Consider the following 20,465-nt stretch of genomic DNA (forward strand, 5'->3'; position numbering starts at 1 on the left):
TACAATAGACTGTTATGGAACTGTGGATTGATGGTAAAATTTTGCCATGGAATAAAAACTGTTTAGGAGCTGGGAAGTGAAGAGCAGGTTAAATGACTGTTTCTCAGAATGGAAAGATATTAATAGCAAGGTGCCTTTAGGATGAGGAGTAGAATAGTGAATAACAAGATGGCCACCATTTATTGGAAGGCCGAAACTTATTTACAAGAGTAAAAATTGTGGATGATTGTGAGAGAGTCTCCAAAAAGACCTAAAAGAATTAGTTTATTAGGCAACAGCATAGCAAGTAAAACTCAGAATTGACTTGCAAGATAATTTACATTGGAAGAGACAATTTAAAACTACTCATGCACGCTGATGGGCTCTGAATTAGTTGAGACCTCTCAGGAGAAAGGTGTACAGGTCACAGAGAACAGTTTAATGAAGGCATCTGCTGAATGTGCAGCAGCACTCCAAAAAGCAAATACAACATTTGGTTGTAGAAGAAGGGGAGTCGTATGGGAATTTTATAATGCCATCATGTAAATTGATGGAATGGCTTCACCATGAATTCAGCATTGAGTTTTGGTCACTTCATTTCAGAGAAGGGTAATGAAAATGATTAGAAGCACTGGGGGAGGGAACTTGCACATGAAAAGGGATTAAAAAGTCTAGCATGATTTAGTTTGGGAAAGGGACGATATTAAGAAGAGAGATGATAGAGGTATCTAAAATAATGAATGGTATAGTGAAGACCAACCACATTTTCCTCTTAATACAAGCACAGAAAGTGTACTTGAAATGTAAAGAAAGCATGTTCAGAAGAGAAGAAACGCTTTTTATGTTGTATATAATCAACCCATAGAATTCCCTGAGGTGAATAGTTTAGTAAAATATGGGTGGGTGGGTGGAAGGGAAAGGATTGGATATTTACATTAATAAATCAGTCAATGCTGTTACACTGGCTGAGTTAATAGTTACAAAGGATAATAATCCTTATTCTTCAGGTCATAAATTGGTTGCTAGCAGGAGTCAGGAAGGAATGCCATGCGCCATTTCCCCATGCCCTGTACATTTGCAGAATTTTTGGCTATGCTATTGATGAGAAGAGGAAGGAACTCACTTTCCTTTGAATTGTTTTGTATAGAGCAGTGCTGGAGCCATGACAAGGTTGACCTCAGGAACGAATCTCATTCTAAAATGTATGATCTAGTTCAACCACAAGTTATTGGGCTTGCTTCGGGAATCACTGGGTGAGATTTTTATGGCCTGTGCAACGCTGGTGATCAGACTAAATGATCATAATCCCTTAATCTATTAAATCTACAATACTAGACTAGGTGGATTAGTGGTCATTGTCTGGGTTGCAGTTCCTGTGTTTTTGCCCTATACCAGACTTACTAAAAAGAAATAAAACATTAGCAGTCTAAAACTAATATTTCCCTACAGCATGGTGAGATTAATGTCAGCCCTCACGATCTGAAGAAAAATAAAGTTATACATATTGGTGTGAGAAATGTGGCTAAATCAGAGACGTTTGAGCCTAATCACTGGGGTTATCCAGTTAATGCAGTTTATTGGAATATCTTTTAATGAACACTGTATGCTAACATCCGCACATCTGAAGAAAACAGCTTTTCAAGCCTTTATCACAAATAAATCAGACTCAACAGGCTTTTGTATACTAAACATATTCAGAAAGCAGCAGGTTTCTTTAGTACTCAGAGGCCTGCTGTTGATTGGCTATGTGTATGTAAGTGCACACATACACGTGTATAAAATTCTTCCCAGTATAAAATGGGGAATGATCATTATTTCCTGTTGGCTTAAGAGGAGGCTAAACGGAGAAGGAACAGAATCCCCAACGGCCCTCCATCATCCTTTGTTTCTTTGACAGTGTAAAGTTCGTGAAGCCAATACTCTGCTCCCTTATTAAAAACATTAATTAATCCTCTCAGCACTCTGTGAAGGAGGGCAGTATTACTATCCCCTTTCAGATTAGGAGTCTGAAGCAGAGAGGTTAAAGGACTTGCCCAGGGCTATGTAGGAAGACAGTATCAGCACTAGGACTAGAACCTAATGCTTTGCCTTAACCACAAGACTAAAAGAAAATAAAAATCTACAGAAGAGTTAAAAGGCTGAGCTGATTTCAGGGCTGTTTTCAGTGGTTGATTTAATAGTGTGCTTCTATAGACTGATGTCTCTTTTTCATTCCTTCAGCTGCAAAATGTGCACAAGGATAAACTAGAGAGTGCAGCGCAATATTAGCGAGGGAGTGACAATGTATCTGGCTGCACGTTTACACTAACTTACAGTTGTCTCCAGGGCTGCAAAGTAGACTATTTCTATGTAAATCACCATGACTCACACTTTATCAGCATGTTAACTATTCTATAGCACCAGCATTTTTTAAATATTTTTTATTTGTTGTTTGTTTTTTATTTTACAGTCAATCACTTATCAGGTTTTTTTTGTTTTGTTTTGTTTTTCTGTTTTGGTAAAAGAACTGCCGCTCCTTTTGCTCTGGAAGAGAATGCTGCTATGCAGATGAGCAAAATAACTCCCTGGAAAGCTCATCAGCTCAGACTGGGCTATTCTTATTAGTCAGGCCGGAGGGGGTGGTGTCAAAAATTATTTTTGTTTCCAGTCTAACTAAAAGATGCTTTTGAGTAATGAATTATTGCACCTTGCTCATGCATTAGAATGGATTGCTTCCCCCCACCCCTTGTGTGAAAGCTTGTCTCAGTCTCAGGTTGGGTGAGAGAAGCATTCTGCTTTGCTTTATGGTCCTCTCCATGAACTGCTCATGAGGTATGATGCTCTAAAGTGAGAGAGGCTCGGAGAACAACCCATCAGTATGTAGCATGGGAATGAGAGTAACGTCTCAGAACTGCACTGCAGATCTCTCTTTCATAGTCTGAGCTCACTTTCTGCACACCATTCCTCCTGATGTCCTTGCCACTCACCCTCCATGACTTAACCCTTGAGTGTTGCAGATCTAGTGGAGTGTTGCGTATAGGTGCCACCTGGGAAGGGGGCGGGGGGAACTGGTTGTGGTGTGGAGAAAGGGAGGTGAAACTCTTCCATCTGATTCTGGGTCCTTCAAAAGCAGTGAAGAGGTTGATCCAGAGGCCCTGCACAGCAGTAGCAGAGGTGTGTTTTGGGGTGGCATGACAGTGCACCTTATTTTTGGGCATATACATCCCTGAGCTGGCAGTGGGATCTGTGCATGCACAAACACACGCACATACACATCATGCAGTTTAGTTTGCCCTGGGGCAAGAATAATCTGTTTAAATGGAGCAGGTTGTGTGTGCAGCTGCTGCTATCAAGAGAATTCCTATTCACATTATTGCCACTTCTGTAGCATGAATGCTCAATTCAGCCCTGGGGAAGCAGCCCAAACGCCACTAACATCAGAGAAGGTCTGTCCACTGACATATGGTTTGAATTTGGCCCTTAATATGTGTTCATTTTGCTTCTGTCGACACAGACCAGCATTTGACCTATGATACATATTCAGCCATTTTTATGAGTTAGCTTTTATGATGTGTGGCTATTTAGGTATCATAAGAAGCAGTAATGGAGAGGTTAAGCTCAATTTTACACTGACAGAAGCAAAGCATTGGGGTTCAATCCTATGAGGTATTGAGCTGCTTCTGGGAGATGCTGAATCTCACGAACTCCCAGTTGAGCTCAGTACTTCACAGGTTTGGGCCCTTTAAGAATATAAGCAATGCAAATAAGGTGCATGGTGATGTACCAGTACTAACTTTTCAGTCCCTCTGTTTTTAACATCTGTCCTTATTTTTACTATGATTGTTTTCCCAGAGGCACAGAAAAATGTCTAGATTTACTGTCTTTTGTAACTATGATAGATCATTTTTCAGTATGTTTGTTAATTCACATGTCCCCTTTTTCTGATTTGTAGGTAGTATTATATACTTCTGCTATTTGGCACTCATAAACGGAAAAGCATAAATAAACAAACATTAACTTAATATTTTTAAATGACAGACTAAATAATACGGGGCAGTTTACAGAATAGAAACAGTGAAGGCTCTTTGAAGGGGGGTGGGATTGATTATGGGAGCAGTTAGTGCTCTTGGAAATTGAGGGTTAGGACTGGGATTTTCAGTGGGAATTGGGCACTTAACTCCCTTAAACCCATTGAAAATTGCCACCTAGAATCCTGGCACCATTAACTGTGTTGAACATTACCAGCACTGGTAAGTATGTGCATATGTGTTAACTAATCTCTGCTACACACCTGTGAGGAAGATTAATGTGAGCAGATGCCTTTACTCACCTGCTATCAAATATACTTTGTATATTTGTATATTTGTATATACACTCACCTCCTCCTTGGGGTTTGGCTTTATTAGCAAAGGTCCAGATTGTCTTACTCACATTCCGGAGCAGTTACTCCCAGGAATTGTCCCTTTGTACCCAACTGCTCAGCAGTATGAGGAAGGGGTTCACAGTCTGATGAAAAAAATTAACAACATAACAAAGTTCAGCTCAAGCCTCCTCTCCATACTGGGCTGCTCCCAAGATTCCTCTCTCCAGACAGCAAAGCCCATACACTGCATCCGTTCCTCTCTAAAAAGCCACTTTCACCTTCCACATATCTGCAATAGAGTAGCATGTCAGCAGTACCACTAAAACAGAAGAATCCACTTAACATTCCTCTCAGCAGGATCAAGACCTGCTAATGCTTGGGGTGCTTTAAAGCAAACACGGCCAACCTGTTACAGTTAACACCTTTTCAGAGATGGGGAAGCTGAGGTGGATTAGGAGCTGATCATGCACCTACACAAGAAGTTGCTAACCGAGGGCTAAAGTTATTTGGACCTCGTCTACGCTACCAAGTTTTGTCGACCAAAACTGTCTTTTGTTGACCAAACAGTGAATGTGTACACACTGCAATGCGATTTCTGTTGGGAAAAATGCCTTTTTTTGGTGACAAAATACAACCATCCTGATGAGAGAGACACGTCTTTTTCCTCTAAATTTTTCTTGGCAAAGTGCCACTGTAGACGCTACATTTTAATTGGCCTTCAGGCGGTGTCCCACAATGCCCATTCTGACTGCTCTGGTCAGCAGTTTGGACTCCACAGTCCTGCAGCCAGGTAAACAACCAGCTGCCTGCCCCCCTTAGAAGCCCTGGGAGTTTTTGAAATTCCATTTCCTGCTGGCTCAGAGTGGAGAGGTCTCCTCGCATCTTCCCAGGTGACCATGGCAGGTTATCGCATCAAACTTTCTCCTGCTTGGACCACTGTTGAACTGTTTGGATCTGATCAGGGGAGAGGGAGGCTCTGCAGTCCCAGCTGTGCTTGAGCTGTAGTAATTAGGATATCTATACCCACATATAAAGGGAAGGGTAACCACCTTTCTGTATACAGTGCTATAAAATCCCTCCTGGCCAGAGGCAAAGTCCTTTTACCTGTAAAGGGTTAAGAAGCTCAGGTAACCCTGGCTGGCACCTGACCCAAAATGACCAATGAGCGGACAAGATACTTTCAAATCTGGAGTGGGGGGGAAAGGCTTTTGTCTGTCTGTGTGATACCTTTGCTGGGAACAGATCAAGGATGCAAGCCCTCCAACTCCTGTAAAGTTAGTAAGTAATCTAGCTAGAAAATGCATTAGGTTTGCTTTGTTTTGGCTTGTGAAATTTGCTGTGCTGGAGGAAATGTGTATTCCTGTTTTTGTGTCTTTTTGTAACTTAAGGTTTTGCCTAGAGGGATTCTCTATGTTTTAAATCTGACTGCCTGTAAGATTATCTTCCATTCTGATCTTACAGAGTTGTTCTCTTATCTTTTTTTGTTCTTCTAATAAAGTTCTGTTTTTTAAGAATCTGAGGGGTTTTTTTTGGGTCTTAAAAATCCAAGGCTGGTTTGTGCTCATCTTGTTTATTCTCAAGCCTCCCCAGGAAAGGGGGTGTAAGGGCTTGGGGGGATATTTTGTGGGAAGACGTCTCCAAGTGGTCTCTTCCCTGATTCTTTGTTAAATCGTTTGGTGGTGGCAGCGTACCAGATTTTAATCTAAGCTACTAAAAATAAGCTTAGGGGGTTTTTCGTGCGGGTCCCCACATCTGTACCCTAGAGTTCAGAGTGGGGAAGGAACCCTGACAGCACATTATTGGAGGCTTGTGTGAAAGGGGTTGATCGGGGGATGCTGCAGTGCAGAGTAAAGATAAAGGAGCAGAGTCAGGTATACCATAAGGTGAGGGAGGCAAACTGTCACTCCGGTGCTTCACCTAAGACCTGCTGGTTCTATAAGGAGCTGAACTCCATCCTTGGTGGCAACTCCACCACCAAGAGCCCCGTGGATACTTCGGTGGGCCTGGAGGAGGACCTAACTTAGAGGATGAAGTTACAGATGAAGAGGTAGAGTTAGACAACGATGTGGAGCTCCCAGTGGGGTCACCCAATGGGGCAGGCAGCCAGGAACGGTTCCCCACTCCAGAGGTGTCTAGCCAGTCTCAGCAGTTGCTTTCCAGTGAGTAAGAAGAAGAAGAAGAGGAGAAGCCTGGTAAGTGGCTGTGGTTTGTCTAGTGTGGAGGTGAGTTCAAGGTCTAGAAATGTGGGACGCTGGCTTTGTTTCTGTGAGCTGGACATTTCCCTGTATAGCTAATCAGTATGGCAGAACAGGGTGTTGATGCACACCAAGATCTCATGGGAATCCTCCAGAGATCTCCAGGAAAGCTTCCTGGAGGTACTCAGCAATCCTCTGCCAAAGGTTCCTTGGCAGAGCTTCTTTGTTCCTTTCCCCCATTGTAGGAAACTTTCCCACGCCATTCGGCAATCACTTGTGCAGGGACCAATGCAGCACACAGGCAAGCAGCAGGAGCAGGGCAGAAGCCACAAGCATGGAGGAGATGTGCACTTGCTTCCCTGCTTACCCTTAGCAGTGAGATGTCTGCTAGAATGACCCCTGCCTGTGAAAAGTGTGGAAGAATTTTAGAATTTTTTTTCCTAGTATGCTGCACCACGACCCTTGCAAAGAGTGTGTGCTCTTTTCCCCATGAGGAGCGCCCCACAGTTAGGGAAACCCATTTCTGTAAAACCGTCCACTATTTCACGCACATTTCCCAGTGATTTATTGCCCTGCACACTTGCATTAATGCAGTCCCAATGGTCAACTTCCCTACTCCAAATTGATTTGCGACTGACTGGTAGCAGGCTGGAGTCACCAGCTTCCACACAGCGATTGCCACACGCTTCTCCACCGATAGGGCAGCTCTCATTCTGGTGTCCTTGCACTGCAGTGTTGGGGCAAGCTCCGCACACAGTTCCAGGAAGGTTGCTTTCCGCATCCAAAAGTTCTGTTGTCACTGCTCTTCATCCCACACCTGCATGACGATACAATCCTACCATACAATGCTTGTTTCCCAAGCCCAAAAGCAATGGTCTACCCTATGCAGCTGTTCTATGAATGCCAAAAGCAATCTAAAGTTGCTCCTATCCATATCACGCAGCATGTCAGGTGCGTTCAGTTCAGTTAGGAACTTCACAATTAACTGCACTACCATCCACAATGTCTTCATGACAGTTAACAGAGCATAGGAGAGCAGTGTGGGACCCATCCCTTCTCACAAAGATGCCAGGGTGCACAGCAAAGAAGGACCGTTGCAAAAATACTGGGAAAGAAAGCTGGAAGCCCATGGAGTGCTGGGACAGAAAACAATACATCACGGGACATAGATTCTGGTCCCAGGATGCGCCCATGATCCTCTTCGCCATCCCACAACACCTAGCGACAAAGTGTTGAGCTGGACTGTGGGATAGGTACCCACAGTGCATTGCTCACACTGTCGATGATGGTGCCTCCACTGTGGATGCACTCTGCTGACAGAGGGAGCGAGTGTGAACATGTGATTCTGACTTTTTTATTATGTCAACTTTTGGGTATCAACATCACTTTTGTTGACAAAACTTGGTAGTATAGACATGGCCTTGGAAAACAGTTTCCATTCTCAGAGGTCCAAGACTCCATCCCATTGGGGTGGACAGGATTTGTCTCACTGTGGAACAGACACCGCACATGGACCTCAAACCTCCCCCACCAGAGACATGGCCTTGGAAAACAGTTTCCATTCTCAGAGGTCCCAAGACTCCATCCCATTGGGGTGGACAGGATTTGTCTCACTGTGGAACAGACACCGCACATGGACCTCAAACCTCCCCCACCAGAGTCCTTGGAAAATCCTGCAAAACTGAGGGTCTAGGTGGTCACTCTGCAGTACTCCTTTGGCTCCGCATCCTGCCTTTACTCACCTGCACCTGGCCTTCTACGCCCTTCTCAGGCTTTCTCCACATTGGCATTTTTCTTAAAAGCTCTTACTATTGCAACTCCACCATTGGTACTGCTAGTGCAGACTGGTTGCTAGTGCCTGCTGGCATTTTTACCACCATACCATTTGAACGTATTTACATGATATGGTGGTAAAGACACTGAAGTGCTGTCTACAATAATCCTCCCACTGTTGCTACAGCTGGGTGACTACACTCATTATAATGCAATGCTGGGATAATTTCAGAAAAATGCTAGTGTGGTTAATGCCTGAGGTAGTTTGACAGCGTGCAACAGGAGCCCCTGGGAATGAAAGCTAACAGGGTCGTCATAAATTCCTTCAAGTATTTCTTCCTCGGTTTGCTGTGGTAACATTGCCATGTTTAAAACTATTTCAGGTAATACTGGTTTTAATACCTGTGTGAATGGCTCCTGAGCAGACAGCTTATTTCTTAACATGGCACTTCCCAGTTAAAACTTGCTTTGCTTTACCTTTAAAGGAGTATAACATGTAGCCTTCATCTTGCTGTTAGTACTTACTCCCTCATTTCAGAGCACTACTGATAGCCGTAAAAGTCTGGAAAGTGTCCGTTATAACCAGTGAGTAACTTACAATAATAAGCAGATTTCAGAGTAGCAGCCATGTTAGTCTGTATTCGCAAAAAGAAAAGGAGTACTTGTGGCACCTTAGAGACTAACAAATTTGTTAGTCTCTAAGGTGCCACAAGTACTCCTTTTCTTTTTGCGAATAATAAGCAGGTTGGTTTGCGAGAATTCTGTATTCTGTCCTCTGTAGAAATTTCTCTGTGCTTATTGCCTGTTATAAGGGTGATGTATTAGACCTTGGTCAAGCACTTTACATACTTCAATGACACAGAATAGTGTTAAAAGAATGAGATAGTTAAAATGGAAATGACAGCTGGTGTGTGTGTGTGTGTGGTTTATTTTTCCTGGTAACACCATTTATCTTAACCAAGCTATTTGTGTTTCAAAGATGATACCCTATTTTAGGAGTTGCAGCAGCATTGTCACAAGCAGCTAATTGTACCCAATTCATTTTGTCTCCAGTTCAGCAAAATATTTAAGCACATGCTTAAGACCATGTACCTAAGTCTCTCATTAAAGTTAATTCATGGGTTTAATTGCCTTGCTGGGTTGGGACCTCATTGAGGAAATTCTACTCTTGGTGAATTATTTTGGTCACTCTAATGGGTGTAATGTATAATATTTAATTCCATAGGGAATCTGGTGGCATTTAATTAATTCTGATTAATTATAAAGCTCTATTGGTTGTATTTTCCCTTTCATCCTCTATAACAGCTCCCTGCCTGGAGTCTTGAAGCCCTGTGTTAACCTTTTATTTGAGGCAGAGGGAAATCATTGCCTGTGTGTTCGAAATAGCAAACACAAAAAAGAAAATCCTTTACTTCTAATTCATTTGTTAAAGCAGGAACTGGAAGTGGAACTGCAAAATGCTGTTAACATTGGTCACTAGGGGATACCAAAGTACTGATGACAAGAGTTAAGGGCACATTCTGAATTAGGTGTTGCTCAAAAGCAAACTAAAACAATAACTGCATATAAAATGCATTAGGGTTCCCCGATGGGAATGCCTGAACTGCGGGGCTCAGAGCTTAATGGAATCTTAGAATAAAGTGTTAGGGGAAAAAAAATCCAACTCTCCTCAATAAAAGGGAAGCATGACTCCACACCAAATGCTAGTACCCACCTGTGTGAGGGTTAGCTACTTCAATGGTCTGTTACCTTTACAGATTCATTGTACGTTCACAAGTGAAGGCGAGTTTGTTGTGTCTTGTCACTGTCACCACTGGATATTTATTCATATTGCAAAACCATCACACAATTTGGCATAGAGCTTCTACTCAGGAAAGACCCAGGGCCGGACTACTAAGCTGGCTGGCTGGAAGTGCATTTCCAGAACTGTATGGGGAAATCCTTCGTGGTTGCTATCTGCACTATGCCTGGCTCAAATCAGTATGACCAGTCCCTTGCTTTTAGGAACATGAAATTTTACTTCTGGGTTTCATTTAAAAAGTTTTGGTACCATTCAGCAGAGGGTAAATCACCTATGCTGCCTTCTTGCTAGCTGAGTGCCCATATAACACACAATCGAGGGAGTGGAGCACATCTTCATACTTTTCGTCATGGGAAGCTTTTCCATAATTAGATCAGCTGTTTCCCAGGATTGTAGCTTGAACTGGAACTTTTGCAATAGATGCTTTTTCAAAGACAGGTGAGCTCTGCTGTCTCATGCCCTATCTCTTCAGTTGGCTTCTCTCAAGGATGCTGCTGCAATATGAAAATATTAATAATTAATATTTTGTACTAATGTAACAGCTTTCATCCAAGATCTCAAATTATATTTCAAATAGTGGAGAAGTAGATGTGCTCCTATTTTACGGATGGAGAAAATGAGGCAGAGTGAAATAAAGGGCTTGATCCTGTGTGGTGCAGAGTGGTACCTGAGAAGTACTGACTCCCAGTAAAGTCAATGGGAATTGAGAGCTCCCAGCACCTATCAGGAGGCACTCAGTATCTCCCAGGGTCGAGCTCTAAGTGACTCATCCATGGTCATTCAGGAAGCCAGTTCAAGACTCTGGGTAGACCAGGAATAGAGGGCAATGGGCTAACTCTTCACCTGGTTGAAGTTGGTTGTACAATACCAGTTTATGCAGTTGAGCTACACTGATTTTAGGTGTTGATTTAGCCCCATAGCTCCTGCTGCCCAGACTCTGCTCTGACAATTAGTATACGCTGCTGCTGCCCCCGCCCCCAGGCTTCTGTCTCAAAAAGAAAAGAGCAGCTGAAAGGAAAAGAGAGAGTTCAAGGGCTGAGATAATAAATAAATAACTAAGGCAGAACAAGCCATGTAAAAACAAACTGCAGCCAATGTAAAGGAATGACTGGGGTGGTATATTGAAACAGACAGCAAATTTTTATTCATTCTAAGAACATTTTTGTAGTGTCAATATATATTTTAGATAACTTAAGTTGACAGTAAACTAAATGTTTAGCATTTTTTACATATACAAACGAGTGAAGAAAATGACTTGTGTTATCTGACTGTAGGTTGGCCAATGGAATGCACCCTTCATCTTAGATTTGCCTGCTGCCATTGAAAATAATGTTGGGAATAGACCACTTTATTAGATAAAATTTGCAGATGAAATTCTTCATCTTCTCCCTTTTATTTAACCCAGCAGTGATGTACCTGGAATAACATCTAGCTGAAATTGTTGGACATGCATCTCTCACACCATTATTAACTGGTTTGGAGCCTGACAGGCAGAAGTGTCAGACCATGCTTCTTATAGATAATAGCTGATCTGTTTGAGCTTTAGGATTAGAATCCAGGCAACCTAGAGCACAGTAAGGTGACTTCTGTCATTCAAACCCCATTTTGCATAAAAGGATATTGTGTTCTCTTACAAATACCAGATCATGCATATCACCACACGGTGAGATCTGCTTTTCCTTCCTATGTATGTACCTTGAGTCCTTGCCATTGGTGTCAAAGATATCATGGAGGACATCCTACAATGCTATAGATACCAGCCCTCTAAACTGCTTGGAAGCAGGAGCTAATAGGTGGGCGGGGTGGTAACTCTGGTCCCCTTCCACCATCCTTTAGGTGTATATGTTGTGCCTTTTCAAGCCAGTAGGTATAATTGAAGGTAGCACCACTGATGACCCATTACTCTCCCTGGCTCCACCACTGCTCAAAACCTGGCTTCACTATTGCTGGGAAGCAAACTAGCTGAGATCAGAGGTAGCAGGACCAAGTATATAAGTAGGGACTGGAGGCAATAAGACACAGGCACATTTTTGAGGGTATATAATATCGGCAAGTTACTTTAATTCACTTAAGATCCTGGACCTAGTGAGTCATAATGAAAATAAGCATCATAGCCAAGCAATACTTGCTGATTAGTGCTCTCCAATGGTGAAGACCGAGCCAGTGATTACATACTGTTCACCTAAAGCAAAGAACTATTAAAAAGTGTTTCTCCAGAGATCAATGAAAGTTCAAATCATGAAACACAGAAGAGAAAAGATCTTATGGATGGAAAACATGTTATTTAGATCCTTCACTTAACCCATTAGTCTTACCTTGAAAGATTTGGTACCAAAAGAGTTACAACACCACTTGAATGAACCAAAAGTGCTTACAGAATATTGAAAAGCTAGGAGAAAAAGCAACATTATTCTTTATGCAACCCCCCCCCCCCCCCGCAAAAAAAATCCTGCTGTTTCCTTTCACCTTTTTCTTGATGAATTATAGCTGGCAGAAGAACAGCTCAGTATATTCTAACAAAGCAAAGCAATGGGCTTTTCAAGGTCAGACAGCTTGAGGAAAGAAGGAAATTGATTTTCTCTTTGGAGGGGGGCACTCAGGAAAGCAGGAGGAAAATGTGTCACAAACCTCCAAATCTTTTGAAAATATCACCTGGTATTTAAGTAAATGTCAATGGGCTGCTCCTGCTGCTACCACCAACAATACTGGCCATTCAGCAGTCATGTGCTAATTCACATGGCAGGCTGTGCTCAATGGAAAGCTGGCTCATTGTCTCTGGAGGTTAGAGCTGTGTTTGACACTGATTTATATACAAGCTGCAGAAGCAACCTTTTCGTAATGACTGTTATCACAGATGAGCACTGAGCAGCGAATGAGGATTGCTTTTCTGATGGCTGATCGTAAGTCTCCCCTCTCCTCCGTCTCCAAGTGTCAGTTTATATGTAAGAGACTATTACGTAAATAGGGCCAGGACAGTGGAGTGGCTCTGGGCCTCAGGATATTACAACAGTTCTGTGGTGTCCATTTTAAGACATCCTCAGGCAGCAGTTACCAGGTACTGCATCAGGCATCAGGGAACACGAATGTGGGTGCGCAGGCAGGCACCACGCTGGAATTAAATCTGGTCCATTGAAGTCTAGGAGTGTTTTTCCATTGACTTCCATGGAGCCAAGACTTTTCCACTTGTGATTAACTTCTTAGTATCTCTCTCCCAATCCCGAACCCCCTTCCACCTTCTCTGTGAACTAACTAGCACTTCAGAGCACAAAGTACTCTGTATTGCAATGTTACAGAGGATCCAAGTTTATGGTACTGCTGCAAGCATTGTGGGCAGCAAAGACTGAGTTACCCATTCCTCTGTTTCCTTTGTCACCAGGAGGTAGAAACGGCTGTTACTCTGAAACCTTAAATATTTCAATCAGTTTCAGTGGCTCTGCAGTGTGAAATGATGATTTGAGTAGGAAAGTACCATTCTAACTTTCCTGTGAGTTAGTTACTCAGGCTTCTCTTTTTCCTTCTTTAGGTAAATGCTGTTGTCTTTAAAAAGGTTGTTCAATTTAGAAGTCAAATCCAGTATTTCACAGCCACCTAAATGAAATGCTATTGTTATGAGACTCTAGTTTTGGTGTGTATGGTTCCTTCAGTGAGGAGAGAAGTGTTTTATCACCATTGCAAGTATTCAGTACTTGTGGGAGCAGCACTGTGACCAATTCAGGTCAGCAATGATTTTGCAAAGGAGCCCAAATTACTATATTTAGTCTGGTTGTGTCTGTTCTTAATCTAGCACCATCCTCTTCTTGTTGGAAACTGCAATCTGCTAAAAAGCTGTTTGAACTCTGGCTGCTAAAGGAAAAAAAAACACAGCATTAAGTTTTGATTCATACCTTTTATTTAGGGACTATCGAGGCAAAAAATATATATATAGTTTTTCCAGTGGCAGAATGTTCTTACTGTATGTCATGGGTCTTCAGTGATTATAGGCTTTTCTCTGGACTCTGTGTGGGTTGTTTTTCGCAACCGTACTCTCGCTGCTCCTTTTACTACCTACTTGAATTTTCATTTGCAAAATGGATACATTGTTTTGGCCTTATGCTGCTGGAGCTAGCTGTATTTAGCTTCTGCTAGGTATGTTGAAACGGGTAACATGGAACACTTGCTCCCACTCTTTGGGTCTTTGGCCATATAGATCCATGCTGTGGGCCAAATTCTGTGTTCTGCTCTGGCCCCTGTGCACTGCAAGGTGAACACATAGCCAGGGGAACCAGCTCCTGAGGTGTACCCCCAAGGTAAGGGGTTTTCCTGTGTAGCATAGAGCTGGCAGAATGACTCTGAGGCTGATCTAACCCGCACCAGAGGCCACACCCGCTCTCCATTTGCTTCAGAGCTGCAAAGGGGGTTTAAAGAACTTACCCCCACACCTTTCATTCCTCTGAACAAGGCTCAGGCTTTGCTAAAACACCTGAAGTCCTTGAAGCAGTGATCAGCTAGCAAAGAGGAAAGCAGACATCTTAAACTGTTTGAATCTAACTATACAGTGGGCAGGCGAGAATTAGAAATCTATAAAGGATAGTCTATACTGAGGCCAATTAACAGGTGCCATTCTAAAGAAGTAAGTGCTAGCTGCAAAAAAGATGTAAAAAGTGAAGAGAGGAATCAAGTCTCAATGGGAGTAAGAAGACTTTGGAGGGCTGAACAATTATCTATTTATACCCAAGCTTTTTTTTTCAGGTGTTTAGTAATTTTGGCTGCTTCACTTTTAGGTGTCCAAAAGTGACACACATTAGAGAGGCCTGATTTTTCAGAGGGTAGGTACTTACTAGTTTCTGAAAATCAGGCTTCTTTAAGGTACCTATAGTTGGGCACCCAAAATCACCCATCTCTTTTGAAAATCTTGGTTGAGGTTCTTATACGATACCCATCACTCTTGCATCTGAGCACAATCTTTCTTCCATTCCATCTGGCAGGAGTAAGCTGCTTGAGGGAAAATTTCTTGGAGTCAGGATGAATCTGAAGGAGGCTTCCTCTCTAAACAAAATCATCTCAATGGATCCCCTTTTGTGGGTCAGTGATCAATAGTCACAGTAGTAAGCCTTCAGCACTCTCCAGAGAGAGAGAGTGTTTAGGGGAAGTTCCGAAGAAAAATGCCGTCATGGTGGTTAATATATTGTTTTTGGATCACTTTACTTTGAGTTTCTTGAATTCTCATAAACTAATGGTGCATTAAGTGCTTGAGGAGTTACTTGTCTTCCATTCCAAGCAGAATAAAAGAATAAAGTAAGATGATTCCATTTTACAAGACAGATTTATAAAAGTAGGCAGCGAGTGGGGAACCAGAGGTGAATTATACTCAGAATGTAGAAAATTGATTGTCTCCCCGTCCACCAGAAAATCCAAGTACTAGGGCAGGAGATTCCTATTCAGTTTATGCCCCAAAATAATGGATGTAGTTAGGTTGTATATTGGCAAAATTGGAAGGGTGGAGATATTAACTTCAATGATTCCACTGACTGTTCTGGCTCATAGAATCATAGAACTGTGACCTCGAGAGGTCATCTAGTCCAGTTGCCTGCACTCAAGGCAGGACTAAGTATTATCTGTGCCTGACAGATATTTGTCCAACCTGCTTGTAAAAATCCCTAATGATGGAGATTCCACAACCTCCCTAGGCAATTTATTCAAGTGCTTAACCACTCTGACAGTTAGGAAGTTTGTCCTAATGTCCAACCTAAACCGCCCTTGCTGCAATTTAAGCCCATTGCTTCTTGTCCTATCCTCAGAGGTTAAGAAGAACAATTTTTCTCCCTCCTCCTTGTAACAACCTTTTATGTACTCGAAAACTGTTATCATGTCCCCTCTATTATCAAACTGTTATCAAGTCTTCTCTTCTCCAGACTAAACAAACCCAGTTTTTTCAATCTTCCCTCATAGGTCATGTTTTCTAGACCTTTAATAATTTTTGTTGCTCTTCTCTGGACTTTCTCCAATTTGTCCACATCTTTCCTGAAATATGGCACCCAGAACTGGACACAATACTTCAGTTGAGGCCTAATCAGCGCCGAATAGAGCGGAAGAATTAATTCTCGTGTCTTGCTTACAATACTCCTGCTAATACATCCCAGAATGATGGGTTTGGTTTCTTTTGCAACAGCGTTACACTTTTGACTCATATTTAGCTTGTGACCCCCAGATCCCTTTCCGCAGTACTCCTTTCAAGGCAGTCATTTCCCATTTTGTATGCGTGCAACTGATTGTTCCTTCCTAAGTGGAGTACTTTGGGTGTGTCCTTACTGCATTTCATCCTATTTACTTCAGACCATTTCTCCAGTTTGTCCAGATCATTTTGAATGTTAATCCTATCCTCCAAAGACTTGCAATCCCTCCCAGCTTGGTATCGTCTGCAAACTTTATAAGTGTACTCTCTATGCCATTATCTAAATCATTGATGAAGATATTGAAAAGAACCAGAACCGATCCCTGCAGAACCCCACTCGTTATGCCCTTCCAGCAAGACTGTGAACCCCTGATAACTACTCTCTGGGAACGATTTTCCAACCAGTTATGCACCCACCTTATAGTAGCTCCATTTAGGTTGTATTTCCCTAGTTTGTTTATGAGAAGGTCATGCGAGACAGTATCAAAACCCTTACTAAAGTCAAGATATACCACATCTACCACTTCCCCCTATCCACAAGGCTTGTTACCCTGTCAAAGAAAGATATCCGTTCGGTTTGACACAATTTGTTCTTGACAAATCCATGCTGACTGTTATTTATCACCTTATCTTCTAGGTGTTTGCAAACTGATTACTTAATTATTTGCTCCATTATCTTTCTGGGTACAGAAGTTAAGCTGACTGGCCTGTAATTCCCTGGGTTGTCCTTATTTCCCTTTTTATAGATGGACTATATTTTCCCCTTTCCAGTCTTCTGGAATATCTCCCGTCTTCAATGACTTTTCAAAGATAATTGCTAATGGCTCGGGTATCTCCTCAGTCAGCTCCTTGAGTATTCTAGGATGCATTTCATCAGGCCCTGGTGATTTGAAGACATCTAACTTGTCTAAGTAATTTTTGACTTGTTCTTTCCCTATTTTAGACTCTGATCCTACCTCATTTTCACTGGCATTCACCATGTTAGATGTCCAATCACCACCAACCTTCTTGGTGAAAACCGAAACAAAGAAGTCATTAAGTACCTCTGCCATTTCCACGTTTTCTGTTATTGTCTTTCTCCCCTCATTGAGTAATGGGCCTACTCTGTCCTTGGTCTTCCTCTTGCTTCTAATGTATTTGTAGAATGTTTTCTTGTTTCCTTTTATGTTCTTAGCTAGTTTGATCTCGTTTTGTGCCTTGGCTTTTCTAATTTTGTCCCTACATACTTGTGTTGTATGTTTATATTCATCCTTTGTAATTTGACCGAGTTTCCACTTTTTGTAGGACTCTTTTCTGAGTTTTAGATCATGGAAGATCTCCTGGTTAAGCCAGGGTGGTCTCTTGCCATACTTCCTATCTTTCCTTCTCAGTGGGATAGTTTGCTCTTGTGCCCTTAATAATGTCTCATGTGCCAAGGAGCATGGAAGGGTAGATGTAGATTTGTCCCTACTTCCAATTGACCTACTTTCTACCACACAAAGGGCTCACAAATTAAAATTTATAGCTCCAGAAACAGATTGATGGGGAATGGGGTTCCCTTATATAAAATACACACACAGTCTAGGCTACAGGTTCATATGGTGTGAGGCTGTCATATCACAAGTGGTATGGGTGAGACAACTACAAAGTGAAGTAGAGTGGTTACAGCACCACTATTGCACATGAGAATGAATTTCCTTAGCCTATAAAAGAGGCCAGAAACCTGTGGGGGGAGAGAAGAAGCAAAACAAATTGCTCCGAAGCCTGTCTGGATTCCCTCGAAGTTCTGAACACGGGAGGAGACTCATTAAAAAGAGAGGTTTGGAGTTTTAATGCATGATGGATAGATGGCGAGGAACCCATAACTGATCTTTTAAAATTTTGTATGTGTAAAAGCTATTTAATGTAAGAAATATTTAGAGTATTTAAATGTGGAATTTCACCGGGTTTACAGTAATAGACCAATGGCTAGACTGAGTCTAGCCCTGGGCAGATATGGTCAACCAGTCATAATGCCTCCTCTGTTCCCCTCTTATTCTGCAGAGGCAAGTTACTGCCACCCATTACAGAATGCAGCTCACTTCCCCTCATATGTGGCCAGCTGCTCTAGCCAGTGAATAATGGAGTGGTGCTCAAGCATAGATTCCACCCACTTGCTTGCAGTGGGGAGTTCCCAAAGAGCAGGTTTGCCTCCCCACATCATACCTGAACCCTGCATCTGGGTAGGCTGAGGAAATGGAATGGAGCTTAGCGGAGTCAGAGTAGGGTAAGAGCTTCCCTATGCTGGGAACAAAGATTCCAGTTTTCTTATTTTTTCATGATTAAAAAAATAGTGACAGCTAGAAAAGATGGTTTAGAATGCTAAATGCAGCAGTTGTTACATTTATGTGCCTACATTGGTAGGAACTTGGACCGACAGCACAAGTAATTTTGTGTGATTAAAAACCAGCTCCCAGTGAGAGGAGTGATTCTTTATTTATTCCCCATTAGGCCTGAGTGGATATGCTCATGAATCCCATAACCTTGGCAGCAAGAGATCCTCTACTTCACAGGAAAATGAATTACATGAGCATTGAAGTTCATGCATGAATATTGCAATTAATTTTGTTAAAGTCTCTCTCTCTATATTTAGTTTGGCACAAGGAGGGAGGGGGAAGCGTATCACCAGTTATGAATCTGAAGCCACAAATCTTGCACAGGCTTTGCTTTGAGATAAAAATGAACCTATAACGGAATCCCAAAAGCCTTTGTTTATTTTGTATATTACAATAAGGAGAATTGATGAAGGAAGCAATATAAAGTATTGTTAATATTACAATCCCCATGTTAAAATGATTTAACATGAAGAAAAATAATAGCATTGTACAATGCTGAAAACTTTATAACGGTATTTATTAGAAGAATTAACGGTTGTGAGTGGAAGCCCCCGCTACTGTTATAAAGTTGAGCAAGTTCTTCAGTTGTCCTAACACTACTTTAAAATAAAGGCAGACCCTGAACTTCCCATACATCAGTTTTGCCCTTTTATTTGCACATACTAACCTTTTATTTGCATGTACTAATTAGGTAACCACATTTGCAGTTGAAAAATTAGATGCACCGCCATGTGGATTTGTGTGTGCAAATGCTATCATTTATAGGCACAACAGGTGTGTGTGAATTTTTAATCAGCAGAACCATTAAGCTCCCAGCTGTAAATTTAGCCCCAAGTATTCTAAACGTATTTTCTTTGCCTTTAATTTAGATCCAATAAAGAAGATGTGTGTTTATTTAAAATGCTTTGCATGGCAGCTTATTTAATATTCTTATTACAAAAACTATAAACTGACTCAAAGTGAACAGAGCAATTGTTTTAAAACAGACCCAACCTTTTCCATAAGTAGTTTAGGACCTGATCCTTCAGTGAACTCTGCTCAGGTGGACTCAAACACAGCGCCACTGAAGTCAGTGGGATTCTCTGTGAGTGCAGGGATTCACCAATGCAGATCACATTCATTTTGTTTTCTAGCCCTTCTCTTCCTTTCTTTTTCAATATGCTCCAAGTGTTCATCGTTTTCGCTCTTCTGGTTCCTCGTGTGATACCAGCATGGGGGGGAAGCTGTGGCGCCTTTTCAGCTTTCCAGTTCCCTAACCCTTCTTGTGGTCAGTTGAAATGAATTTTGCTGCTATCAGATGTGCAGAGATTTGTTTTGCCATATTGCTACACACTCAGCGGTGTTAACCTGGTCCCCATTACCATCCCCTGCTACCACAGGGAAGAAGAGGAGCAGACATCTGCCTGACTAATATAGAAATTTCCTGGTCAACCATTCCTTTCTTTGACAACATGGTTCTTACAACTACCTCACCTAGTGTCACCTTCAGGGTTACTGGTTATCTGTAAAGTATGTTATTTATCATACCCATTCAGAACATATGACCAGCAAAGACAACAATTGCTGGAGAAAGTAAGTAGCTATATTTTAAATAAGGAGTAGAAGATTAGAGTGGCTGGCTGGCTAGCTGAAATTTTTTTTTTTAAATCCTGTTTACGTAGCTATCTATGGATAAGAGTAGCACAAGGGAGGTTACGGAAATATTTGAAAGAGACTTTCTTCCTAGTGGTAGATGCACACAGGCTGTGAATGCATGCACTGGAGTTTCTCAGAAGGCACTTGCATTATAATATTTGGAGGTTGTATGCCTGGGAGAGTTTCAGCTAGCAATACAATAGTTTAAAATGTATTCAACCCCTCTTCTGCCCCA

At 41.9% G+C, this 20,465-nt stretch overlaps 1 protein-coding gene across 4 annotated transcripts in view; it reads left to right on the forward strand.

The window, feature by feature from the left end:
• The window catches only part of TSPAN4 (tetraspanin 4), a 711,838-nt gene that overhangs the window by 628,424 nt on the left and 62,949 nt on the right, over positions 1-20,465 (forward strand). The gene's annotated exons all lie outside the window — the stretch shown is intronic.

Source organism: Dermochelys coriacea, chromosome 6 (assembly GCF_009764565.3).
Source record: "Dermochelys coriacea isolate rDerCor1 chromosome 6, rDerCor1.pri.v4, whole genome shotgun sequence".
Lineage (NCBI taxonomy): Eukaryota > Metazoa > Chordata > Testudines > Dermochelyidae > Dermochelys > Dermochelys coriacea.